Genomic DNA, 11,750 nt, shown 5'->3' with positions numbered 1-11,750 from the left:
TCTGAAAGAAATCAAAATCTTTTCTTTTTAAAAAACCACATAATGAAACTGCCGATAAAACACTAATGATTTATTCACATTGACGGAAAAAAATCCAGAAAAAGCAGCTTCTGCCTCCGTGAGGTGACAGTGTGCTGGAAGCTGCTTGTCACCTCTGCTGTTCTTGGCATTTGTGTCATTATTTGGTGACATGCTTTAAGCACCTACTTCAATTTTCCTTTTCTTTCCTTTTTTTCTTCCAGCCTACATATGTGATTTCTCACTGAGCATAGTTTGGTGAGGCATAGGAGAGCACAGTAGAAGACTCCAGGAGTGTGGGACCACCGCTTATCCAGGGCACCATGCTTGGGGACATAGGTGACCTCATAGCCACCAAGAATGAGCTGTTTCTCAGCTGTTATGTCTTCAATTCATCTGCATTAAACTGGCTGAAGCTCTGCATCTTTGAGGTATGGATCGTCAGGCAGTCAGAGAACTTGAACTTGGCTCTACAAAGGGCCTCAGTCACGTATTTCTTCTTCTGTAGTTTGGTGCAAATCGATATGATGTCCTGACCGGTGTGAAGCCTGGTCGGTGAACCCTGGGGCACAGTGCCTAAAGGCACTGCTCATACCTGTCTGGAGCCTAGACTCGGGTTAGCACTGAGATTGAAGACGTGCATGCGTGCATGGGCATGCGTGCGGACGTGCGTGCGTGCGTGCGAGTTTGCCTAGAAATTGTCTCCAAGGTCCGTCCCTTAGGGCAACCCATATAAGCAAAAGGCTATGTAAACTACCAAGGAAGCTGCTCTTTGTAACCATTGCACACTAGGCCCACACGGGATTGCTTGGCTTTTGAGACAGTCTCCCTCGGTAGTGCACAGTGGCCTTGAACTCACTGCCTCAACTTACTGAATGCTTTGACTCAAAAGCAGGCGCCACCATACACAGCAAGAATGGGTAGGTCTTAATGTTTTCCTCCACAAGAATGTAATTCTTTTTTTCTTCTTTCTTGCTTTTTTTTTCTATAATTCTTACTACATAGGAAAACACAAGTCAAAATTTATTGTTAGAAGCAACAAGAATTAATCATCACAATTTTTTAAAAACAATTTTATATTTTCAAAACATACTTAGGTCAAGTGCAGTGGCACATGCCTTTAATCCCAACACTTAGGAGGCAGAAGCAGGTAGGTCTCTGTAAGTCGCAAGTCAGCCAGGGTTGTTACCTAGTGAGACTGTCTTTTAAAATAACAACAACAGAAAAGCGCTGGATGTAATGGCACAGGCCTGTAACCCCAGCATTAAGGAAGATGAAGCAAGATCAGGAGTCCAAGGCCAGTTTGAGCCACATAGAAATTTCTCAAAAATAAAGTCACTTAACTGTATGCAGCTAGGTTTTTGTCTTGAAAAGGCATTGAAAACATAAAACATTGTAGCAAACAATCACCACTAATTTTTTAAAGCTTATTAAGATACCATGTATGCAAACTGTCTTCATTATTAGCAATCCATTGTTTCATGATGCCAATATCATTGTTTTAAAAAGAACAGCTCAGCATGGTGGTACACACCTACTTTTCCCAAGACAGGGTTTTTCTGTGTAGTCCTGACTGTCCTGGAGCTTGCTCTGTAGACCAGGCTGGCCTCAAACTCCCAGAGATACACCTGCATCTGCCTCCTGAGTGCTAGGATTAAAGGTGTGTGCCACCACAGCGAGCTGGTAACACACACCTTTAATCCTGGCGCTTGGCAGAGAGAGACAAGCAGATCTCTATGAGTTTCAGGCCAGCCAAGCTACATAGGGAGACACTCTCAACAAAATGAAACAAAACACACTTTGTGTTATAGGGTATTCACCAGAGGAGATTGCTCAGACATGGGTTTAAGCCAATAGAAAGTCTTCATTAGGGCGCCAACTACACTGGGTGTTCAGGATCCCAGTGTAACCCTGATCCTTTCTCAGGGTGAGCTTTTAATCACAAAAGCCATGTCCTGGACTGACATACTTCAGTTAGCAAGAACAGTTAGCCAGAAGCAGAACTACAGAAGCCAAAAGCAAGGTTGGTACATTCAGAGACTTTCCCAGAACTATGGACTTTGATGGATTGGGTCTTGTTTTAGTTTTGGCAGGCGGTATTGTCTATGTTCTGAGTATTACAGCCTGAATGGTACTTCCATCATGGAGTCAGTTGTGCTAAGATCCGGGGCCCACTAAGTCTTTGCGTGTGATAAAATTGTGAAATTAAACTAGGAGCTTTCTGAGTACGGTAGTGGGCCCTTGTAATTTCAACTGTTTAGGACATTAAGGCATGAGGATCACGTGAGCCCATTAAGTTGGAAGCCAGCCTGGGCATAAAAGAAAAACCCTGTCTCAAAAGACAACTAGGAGGGGTTGAACACTATTATTGAAACATAGTCCACAGTAATTTTTCAACTTGAGACAAGTTTTACCATCTCGGGGTGAGTTGCTTTTTTGTTTTGTTTTTATTTTTTGCAAGAATTGACATGATGTATGTGTAGATTGTTTATATAAAATAGAAAGGGGTAAATATTGTCTTTAATGGAAATTTTCCATAGAGTTGGATAATTTATATGGAGGTGATTTTTCTTGAGAGAGAGTCATCTTAGCTCAGGGTTATATCAAAATATCTATGTAGCCCAGACTAGTCTTCAGCCCATGATTCCCCTGCCTCAGCTTCCCAAACACCACCACATCCTACTTTTAATACTTTTCATCTCTGCATCATTTAAATTCCCTTCATTTCAATAAATTTAGTAAATATTTTAAAATAGAGAACTGAGGAGATAGCTCAGTTGGTAAACAGTTGGCCACACAAGCTTGAGGTTAAAGATGATCCCCCAGATCCCACATAAAAAGCAATACATGTTGGCATGTGCTTGTAATCTCACTGCTGAGAAGGTGCCAACAGGAGGGTCCCTGGGGCTCACTAGTCATCCAGCATAGTCTAATTACTGAACCTCAGGTGTCAGTGAGGGAGATACTGTCTCAGAAAACAAGGTATCCAGTTGCTGAGCTAAAACAGCTGAGGTTGACCTCTGACCTTTATATCCCCCAACACACACACACACACACACACACACACACACACACACACACACACTTGCATCCCCCACCAAAAAAAATTTTAAAAAATATTTTTATGGTTTATTTAACTTTATTTTATGTGCATTGGTGTGGAGGTGTCAGATCCCCTGCAACTGGATCTTCAGACAGTTGTGAGCTGCCATGTGGGTGCTGGGAATTGAATCCCGGTCCTCTGGAAGAACAGTCAGTACTCTTAACCACTGAGCCATCTCTCCAGCCCCCCCAAAAAAATTTTTTTAAAAAAAAGAGTATGGTACATGGGAAATGGCTCAGTGGGTAAGAGCACTTGCTGTGAAAGCATGAGGCACTGAGTTCAAATCCCCAGCACCTGTGTGAAAAGTCAGACATTGCTATCTGAGTCTGTAAACCGAGCATTGGAGGGATAGAAACAGATCCCAAAAGTTCCCTAGCCATCCAGCCCAGTGAAGACAGCTAGTTTGTGATTTAGTGAGAGATCCTGTCTTAAAGACTAAGGTCAAAAGTGATGAAAAAGATAGCCTATGTATGCCTCCGGCCCAGAGCTCTTAAACTTGTACACACACGCATATGCACACGCGAGCTGTAATCCAAACTTTCAAGGGTTTGGGGGGCATTTCAAATCCAAACTGTGGGCTGGAGAGATGGCTTACTAGCTAAGAGCAAATGCTGCTCTCGCAGAGGATCTGAGTTTGGGTCCCAGCACCTATATCAGGTGGCTCACAAACATCTGTAACTACACTTCCAAGAGATCCAGCACCCTCATTTGGCCTCCTAGGACACCTGCGTACAGGTAGCATTCATTCATACAAGCACACATGCACACACATTTTTTAAAAATATATTTTTAAAGAATATTTTTAAGATCAGAATCATAGCACACAGTAAATAAGACAATGTGGTGTTGACACGGGGATAGACATATTTCTGGGAGAAATAATCTTGCTGCATTTCTGTGGGCGATTTGGTAGGAAAAGGAAAGTGTTGTGGAACAATCTTTTTGCACACTGTGAAGATGTATTGCTCTCATTGGTTTAATAAAGAGCTAAAATGGCCAATAGCTAGGCAGGAGGAGGTATAGGCAGGAGAGGCAGACAGAGAGAACTCTGGGAAGAAGGGTAGAGTCATCAGGAGAGGTAGGGAGAAACAAAATGAACATGTCATGCTGAAAAAAGGTACTGCCAAGTGGTAGAGTGTAGAGAAGAAATATGGTTAATTTAAATTGAAAGAGCTAGTTAGTAATAAACCTGAGCTATTGACTGGGCATGTATAACTAATAATAAGTCTCGGTGTGGTTATTTGGGAGTTAGCTGGCAGGACAGACTGTTCTGCCTACAGGAAAGTATTTACAAGTAACATCAGCACGACTGAATAGCTAAAGTATTTTTGCTAGAGAAATGAGAACTTATGTTCACTGAACCTCAGGCACACACGCGTGTGGCAGCTCTATTAATAACAACTCCAAGCTGGAAACAACCCAAATGCTCTTCAGTGGTTAACTGGATAAACAAACTGTACCACATGTGTGCATAAATATAATAAAAAGAACAAAACATTGATTTGCTCAATAACTTGGATGAAACTCAATGGAAAAAGAAACGCAGTGAAATCGTGCCAAGTGAAACAGTCTCCAAAAGGTAAGAGACTGGATTACCTCATTTGTAGGCCTTTCTTGAAAAGACAAAAGCAGAATGGTAAAGGACTGCAGAGACTTTGGGCCAAAAAGAAGGTGTGGTGACAAAGAGGGAACACGATAGAAATTTTAGGCTGAGGGATCATTTCTGAAACATCCCATCAATTACATGAATCCATGCATGTGGTAAACTACATAAATTCAAAGCAAATTCAATAGGTTTCTAATCTATTCGTTCACTCACTTTCTCTTCTTGTTTAAGAAAATTCTTGTTTATGCCTTATCAATTCCATACAGGTAAGGAATGTATCTTGACCATATTCATCCCAAACTTCTCCCCTCTCGCTCCTTCCAGTCATCCCTAATACATATTTGTTTTTTTAATTTTCCCCAGTGAAACACATAAGAATCCTTGTTTTCTCTAAAACTGTTTCTTCTGCAGGTATTTATATGCCTAGAGATTAGTTCTGTTTGCTTCTGAGCCATTCATTTTTCTCCAAGATAGTTGTAAAGAATCTTGCTGCATTGCCTCTTTTGCATCTAGGTTTTTTTCTGGGTATGTCATAGCCCTGGGTGTTGAGATGCACAATCAACTTGTGCATTTTCTGTTGCAATAGGATCAGGCAGTCTTCGATCTTTTTTATATTACAAGCAGTTTTAGTGCATGAAGATTCCTGTATTTCTTGCATGGGCAAGAATACGAAGGGTTAGGATATAATGCTTTGTTAGAGTGCTTTGCCTAGCACGCTTAAGGAACTGGGCTCAATCCCCAGTATCACACACACAAAAAAAATAATGTTCACTTTTCAGTAGAAAAGTAAATCACTGTCTATCCATCATGTAGAAAGAAAGACAATGTGACGATAAATTAAGTCAAGTCATGAGAAACATTTGAGACCACACTAGCCACCCCTTGGATACATTACACAAATGTCAGCCTAGTCACTCTTGTAATGACAACTCGTGACTCTTGATGGTCTGTGGGTCAGAGTAAACAATGTGACACTAAACTCCCTGACATAACCTCAGAGTTCCCTTGATTAGACACGAGGACCAAGAGGCAAAGTCTTGTGACCCTAGCAGCTGGTTTCATCAGAAAACCATAGAGATGACAGGCCCACGGTTCCTATTGCAGCTTAGGCACTAACTCTACCTAGCTACCCTGGGCAGCCAAGGTTCCTCTAACTATGCCTCTGGCAATCTAAGTCAGCCCTTCCCCCCCATCTACTCTGACCTGCTCTTTTTGATCTTGGGTCAGTTCTGTTCTCCCATTGCTTCAGCTGTCTCCTCCCCATGAACACACCCTGCAGACCAAGAGTGTCCTTATACCCAATGAGCAGGTGAGGATGACAGGACCTGGGCCTGCAGCTGCATTTTAGGCCTGGGGGCAGCTGGTGGGTGAGCTCCTGCTTAGCAATAGCCAGATATCCCTTGAGCCACAGGGAGATTTGTTGGTTTGGGTTTTGCAAGTGGGATCTCAGTCCCTAGGCTAAGTTGGCCCTGAGCTTGTGGCAGTCCTCCTGCCTCAGCCTCCAGAGAGCTGTCACACCCAGGTCATGCAGAAATCTTGATAGTTCCACTTCTAAAGAAGGCCCCCCTGGCCTGCATGTCCATGCAGCACCAGGCTGGGGCTCAAGATAAGAAAAAGAATGAAATATTGATTTGCTCGGCAACTTGGATGAAACTCAGTGGAAAAAGAAACTTAGTGAATTCGTGCCAAGTGAAACAGTCTCAAAAGGTAAAAGACTGGATTATTTCATATTTTTAATAATAGCATTTATTATCAAGTTATTTGAATTATAACTTTATTAGATACTAAATTTATTAAGTAATATTAAATTTTGAATTTACTAAAATTACCAATTTACTAGATATTAAATTTATTAAGTTATATTAAATTGTAAATATATTAAAATTATAACTATGAAAATATATTATTTTTACAAATATCAGGCTTTACTGGTATTCAGTACATTCAGGGTCCAGGCATACACTCTTTGAACTGCTCACAGAGCCAGTATGGAAAAAAATAACACATATTTCTTTTTTACTCCCATTTTGGAATGGGAGATAAAACTGAATCTCATGTAGCCCAGGCTTGCCTCCAACTTGCTATGTAGCTGTGGGTGATCCTCCTGTTTCCACCTTCCAAGTTGTGGGTGGAATTGCAGGCGTGGGCTACCACACCCAGATCAAAAAGTAAATACTAGTAACAACAATAATAAGTTTTAAATGAAAAAAAGGACTCAAAATATGAACTCTCCCTTTAGTAACATAAACAAACTCCTAGTAGGCAGGAAGAACAGAAGGATAATGAAGAAGAGGAAGGCGTATGCAGAACACACACACACACAAGCACCAACTGGAACCTGAACCCTTCAGGAAGCAGTGGAACCAGGCCAAGGCTGCCCACACCTATCCACACACAGCAGGCTCCAAGAAATATCCTGGCCTCTACTCAGGAACCCAGATGTCTGCAACCCTGACCAGGAGTGCATGTTCAACACCGAAGTTGGCCTGCTCTGGGCTCCGCAACTCCAAGGAGGAGCAAGCCTGGGAATCTAGTGACAGATATCAGGCCAGAACCCCCAACCAGCTAGATGTCTTGATATCAGACAAGAACAGACTTCAAAATCTGAGGCGCACAACCTTGTGCTTACCTCTCACTGGCCCTGTTAAGAGTCTGAGACATTGACTTTCAATGCTTATGTAAGGATGAACAGCCCTGTTACATGTGCTCAACTATGTTCATAACAGCATTGTATGTCATAGCCAGAACCTGGAAACAACCTAAATGTCCCTCGACTGAAGAATAGATAAGGAAAATGTGGTATGTTTACACAATGGAATACTATGCAGCAGAAAAATAATGACATCTTGAAATTTGCAGGAAAATGAATGGAGCTAGAAAACATCATTTTGAGTGAGGTAACCCAGACCCAGAAAGACAGTTATCATATGTACTCACTCATAAGTGGCTTTTAGACGTAAAGCAAAGAAAACCAGTCTACAAATCACAATCCCAGAGAACTTAGAGGACCCTAAGAGAGACTTACATAGATCTAATCTACATGGGAAGTAGAAAGTATAAAAAGACAAGATCTCCTGAGTAAATTGGGAGCATGGGGACCATGGGAGAGGGTTGAAGGGAGGGGAGAGGCAGGGAGGGGAGCAGAGAAAAATGTAGAGCTCAATAAAATCAATAAAAAAAGAACAGCTCTGTTTTCTAGATCCACCTAGTTGAGTGAACCGAGAGTATTGTGACAAGAAAGGAGGGCCAGCGAGATGGCTCATCAGGTAAAGATGCCGACTGCCGAAACCTGACTACCAGAATTCAATAGCCCAGGACCTCCAAGGAGAGAACCGACTCCCACAGGGTGTCATCTGGCCTCCACAAATGGTCTTCTAGCCTCCACACATGTAATGTGACACATTTAAGCATGCATACACACACACACACACACACACACACACACACAGCATTTTGGTACAAACTGCATTGCTATGAGGTAAATAATCCCCAGGCAAAGAAGAAAAGACAAACTGTCCTAACCCTGGTTGAGGAGTCATTGAGTTTTGTCCATGTGATTCGCACTGCTCTGGGGAGGTTGGGACTGAGGGTGGAGTTAGCAGAGCAGGTGCAGCTCAGAAAGACATGAGATCCAAGGGAAACAAAGACAGGCCATGGAGTAGTCAGAGCTCCCATCGGAGTGATTCTGCTGTCTTAGAGCACCATCCAAGTCCATCCGAGAAGAGACACTACCCCACACCCACCCCTCCTTCAGCCAGCGACCCAAGGACCCTGCTTTTCCCCGTGTAAGCACCTCCAAAGGCATGGGGACTACTCTCCCTCTTCTTCTGGCCTCTGCTTCCTCTAAAGCAAGACTAACCAAGTGGTTACTGGTCGGCCAGAGGAGTTTAACAGAAGCTCTGGGCACCATAGGCCTGAGCTAAAGTTCTCTGAGAACCCAAAACAAGTTCCCTGCTCCTGAGGAAAGGCCTGGGTACAATCTATAGTTGGTTTTTGAGACAGTCTCAAGTATCCCAGGTTGGCCTTGAATTTACTAATATGACCTTGAGCTTCTGACCCTTCTGACCCCACTGTCCTACTGGTACTGCGGTCATGTGCCACCAGCTCACATTTTGAAACTTCCTTACTGTTTTATGAACATATATTAATTCTCTGTGATAATGGGTTTTGTTATGGCATTTTCCTACGTGTACATGCTGACGTATCTCATATATATTGTCCCATGCCCAGTGGCCTCTTTCCTTGCCCTAACTAGTCCCATTTCCACTCTCCTAACTTGCTCTTGTGGCCCAGTGAATTTCACCGAGGCTGCTTACAGGAGCACGGGCAAGGGTTTGTTTACAGGAACATGGCCTACACCATTAAAGGAAATGCCTCTCCCTCCCTACTAACCATGAACTGCATATCCATCCTCATGGAGGAGTGGGGACTCCATGAGCCCCTCCCCACTCCATGACAAGAGGTTACCAGATTCTGGGATTGTATACCACCATGCAAAGTTCAAGTTTGGAAACTTGACTCCTCAGACAGTGCGTGCGGATAAGATGAGCCACGCGGGCAGCAGTTCTGCTAAGGCGCTCCTGCCTGTTCTGCTATGCCTGAACTGAGGCAGAGGTCAATGGGCTGGGAGTGTAGCCATTGCCTAGGACACTGTACACTTAAGATCATACGTTTGTAGTCCCTCCATTTCTCTCTGCCAGCAGCCGGCTCTCCCTCCAGCTACCCATCTAATCCTGTGTTTTTGTAGCTTTCCAGCAAAGTTCCTCTCTAAAATTAATTAAAATTTTAATTTGAGTTAATTTAATTACTCTCATCCTGCTGCTACCTCTGCCCTCACCCCATCCCTGTTTGGAAACAACTTTGGCAGTCTTTTGTAGTAGAAGGCTGTTTTGTGCATTATATAATATTTGATCGCATCCCTGACCCACCCTAGTTCTGACAACCAAAACTGTCTCCAGAGATTGCCAAATGTCTTGTGGGGACAAACTGCCAACAGTTGGGAATCACAGCTCTAGTGTCAAAATATGTTTCTCTTAATGAATTTCCATACATGTGGCCTCATCTGGCTATTCATCTTAAGCTTCAGCCTCGGTTGAGCTAGGAACCCCTTATAGAGAAGGCTCAATAGAGCTGAGTGTAATCCCTATTCAGATAGGTTGCTTGTGCTCGCTAGGGCTCAAGCCTCTGTGATGGACATGTACAATGGTTCTTTATTTTTGAGCTGCGGAAAAAAATGGTTCCTGCAGTGTGGAAACATGAACAGTGTATGTGAGGATCAGAGATGTGGGAGGCAAGGCAACAGAGACACCTAGCTAGGCTGTCCACCATCTCAACTCTATTTCTACTGGTGGTCCTTGAACCAAGCACACAAGTCCAGGAGTTTTGTTGGAAGCTAGGTCCTACTGCCAAGATGGCTGCTGTAGGTGAGAAAGCAACACTGGAGCGGAGCTTTCAGGGCTCTGAGTTTTGAAGATGTGTTTTTGTTCCGGCCCTTAGCTTGCAAGATAATTAGAAAGGCCAAAGCAGACAGATGAGCTCTGACCTTTTTCTAGACAAGAGTCTAGGGTGCTCATTAGCTCTGTTACAGGAAGCCAGTCTATGGTAATGGGGTCATTCTTGCTGGTTCCACCATCCGTCTAATTTGCCCCACTTATCAAACTGAGGTTTTTAATCTTTTCAAATGTCAGTTACTTCCTATAGATTTTCAGGCTCTAAGCTCAGCCACCGTGCTCCATTCCCAATTTATTTTTGATTCCAGTCAAGCTACTTGCTCTGAAAGTAGGGTTGCGCTGTTGCCCGAGCCTGAGGTTAGACTGGCATTCTAAAGGGCTGATAGGGCAGCAGAAAGGGTGACCCCCAGGTACTAGCCTTGTCTGGCTCTTTTTCCGGTCTCCGCTTTGGTGTTCTCTTGCTTTGGGCTGCCTTCTCTACTGTGTATGATACCCCATCCCACCCCACCCCCCGCTGCTTTAAACAAGTGATTAGCATGAATGTGAGAGTCATGATTTACATGAAAAAATTGTTGTGGGGGAGCTGGGGAACTGTCTTGGCATTTAAAAGCACGTGTTGCTCTTGTGGAGGCCCCCGGGTTCCATTCTTAGCACCCAGATGGTGGCTCACAACTAGCTATAACTCCAGTTCCAAGGGATCCCATGCTCCCTCTGACCTCTGTGGGCACCAGACATGCCTGTGGTACACAGACCCTCATAACACAGAATAAAGAAATGGCTGTTTCAAATGTACTTGCTGGGGTCCGAAGAGCTGGTTCTGTGGTTAAGATGCTTGCTGTGCAGCCATGAGACCCGAGATAGAGTGGCCAGCCATTACACATGGTCTGATCCTGTGCGTATCTTGTCTGACCTCCATAAATCATGTGCATAAATGTATACCTGCATACATGCATGCACACATACACACAAATAAAACAATAAGGTGTTGAACTTTAAATATTTTTTTTCAAAATAATAGTAATTTTTTCACTCAGTGAGTTTGAGGCCAGTCTGATCTACGAAGTGAGTTCCAGGACAGCTAGGACTATTACACAGAGAAACCCTGTCTCAAAAAACAAACAAAAAACCCATTTTTTTCAAATAAAAAATGTAAAAAGGAAAGGACTGGCCCTCCTTTGTGTCCTCTGAAGCCTTCCCTATTTGGGAGATAGAATGCACCCTTCTAGCAAAGGTGGACATTACTGTAATATGGGTTGTTCAGGGCTAAACCATGCCCGATGGCAGTACAGCCCCACTGTGGGACCACCATGGGCCACAGGCTTCCCTGGGGAAGGGAAGGGAAGGGAAGGGAAGGGAAGGGAAGGGAAGGGAAGGGAAGGGAAGGGAAGGGAAGGGAAGGGAAGGGAAGGGGACAGGAGGAGGGAGGGGAGGGGAGGGCAGAGGGGAGGGGAGGGGATGGGGGAGGGGAGGGAAGGGTGGAGGTAAGGGGAGGGGAGGGGAGGGGAAGGGAAGGGAAGGGAAGGGAAGGGAAGGGAAGGGAAGGGAAGGGAAGGGAAGGGAAGGGAAGGGAAGG

General features: G+C 43.9%; 1 pseudogene; it reads right to left on the bottom strand.

Moving 5' to 3' along the window:
* Nucleotides 1-714: 714 nt before the first annotated feature.
* Nucleotides 715-860, bottom strand: LOC119805623 (annotated as a pseudogene).
* Nucleotides 861-11,750: the final 10,890 nt, after the last annotated feature.

Source organism: Arvicola amphibius, chromosome X (genome assembly GCF_903992535.2).
Source record: "Arvicola amphibius chromosome X, mArvAmp1.2, whole genome shotgun sequence".
NCBI classification, from domain to species: Eukaryota; Metazoa; Chordata; class Mammalia; order Rodentia; family Cricetidae; genus Arvicola; species Arvicola amphibius.
Note: the sequence above shows the minus strand (reverse complement) of the source record. Positions and strands in the feature narration are given on the sequence as shown.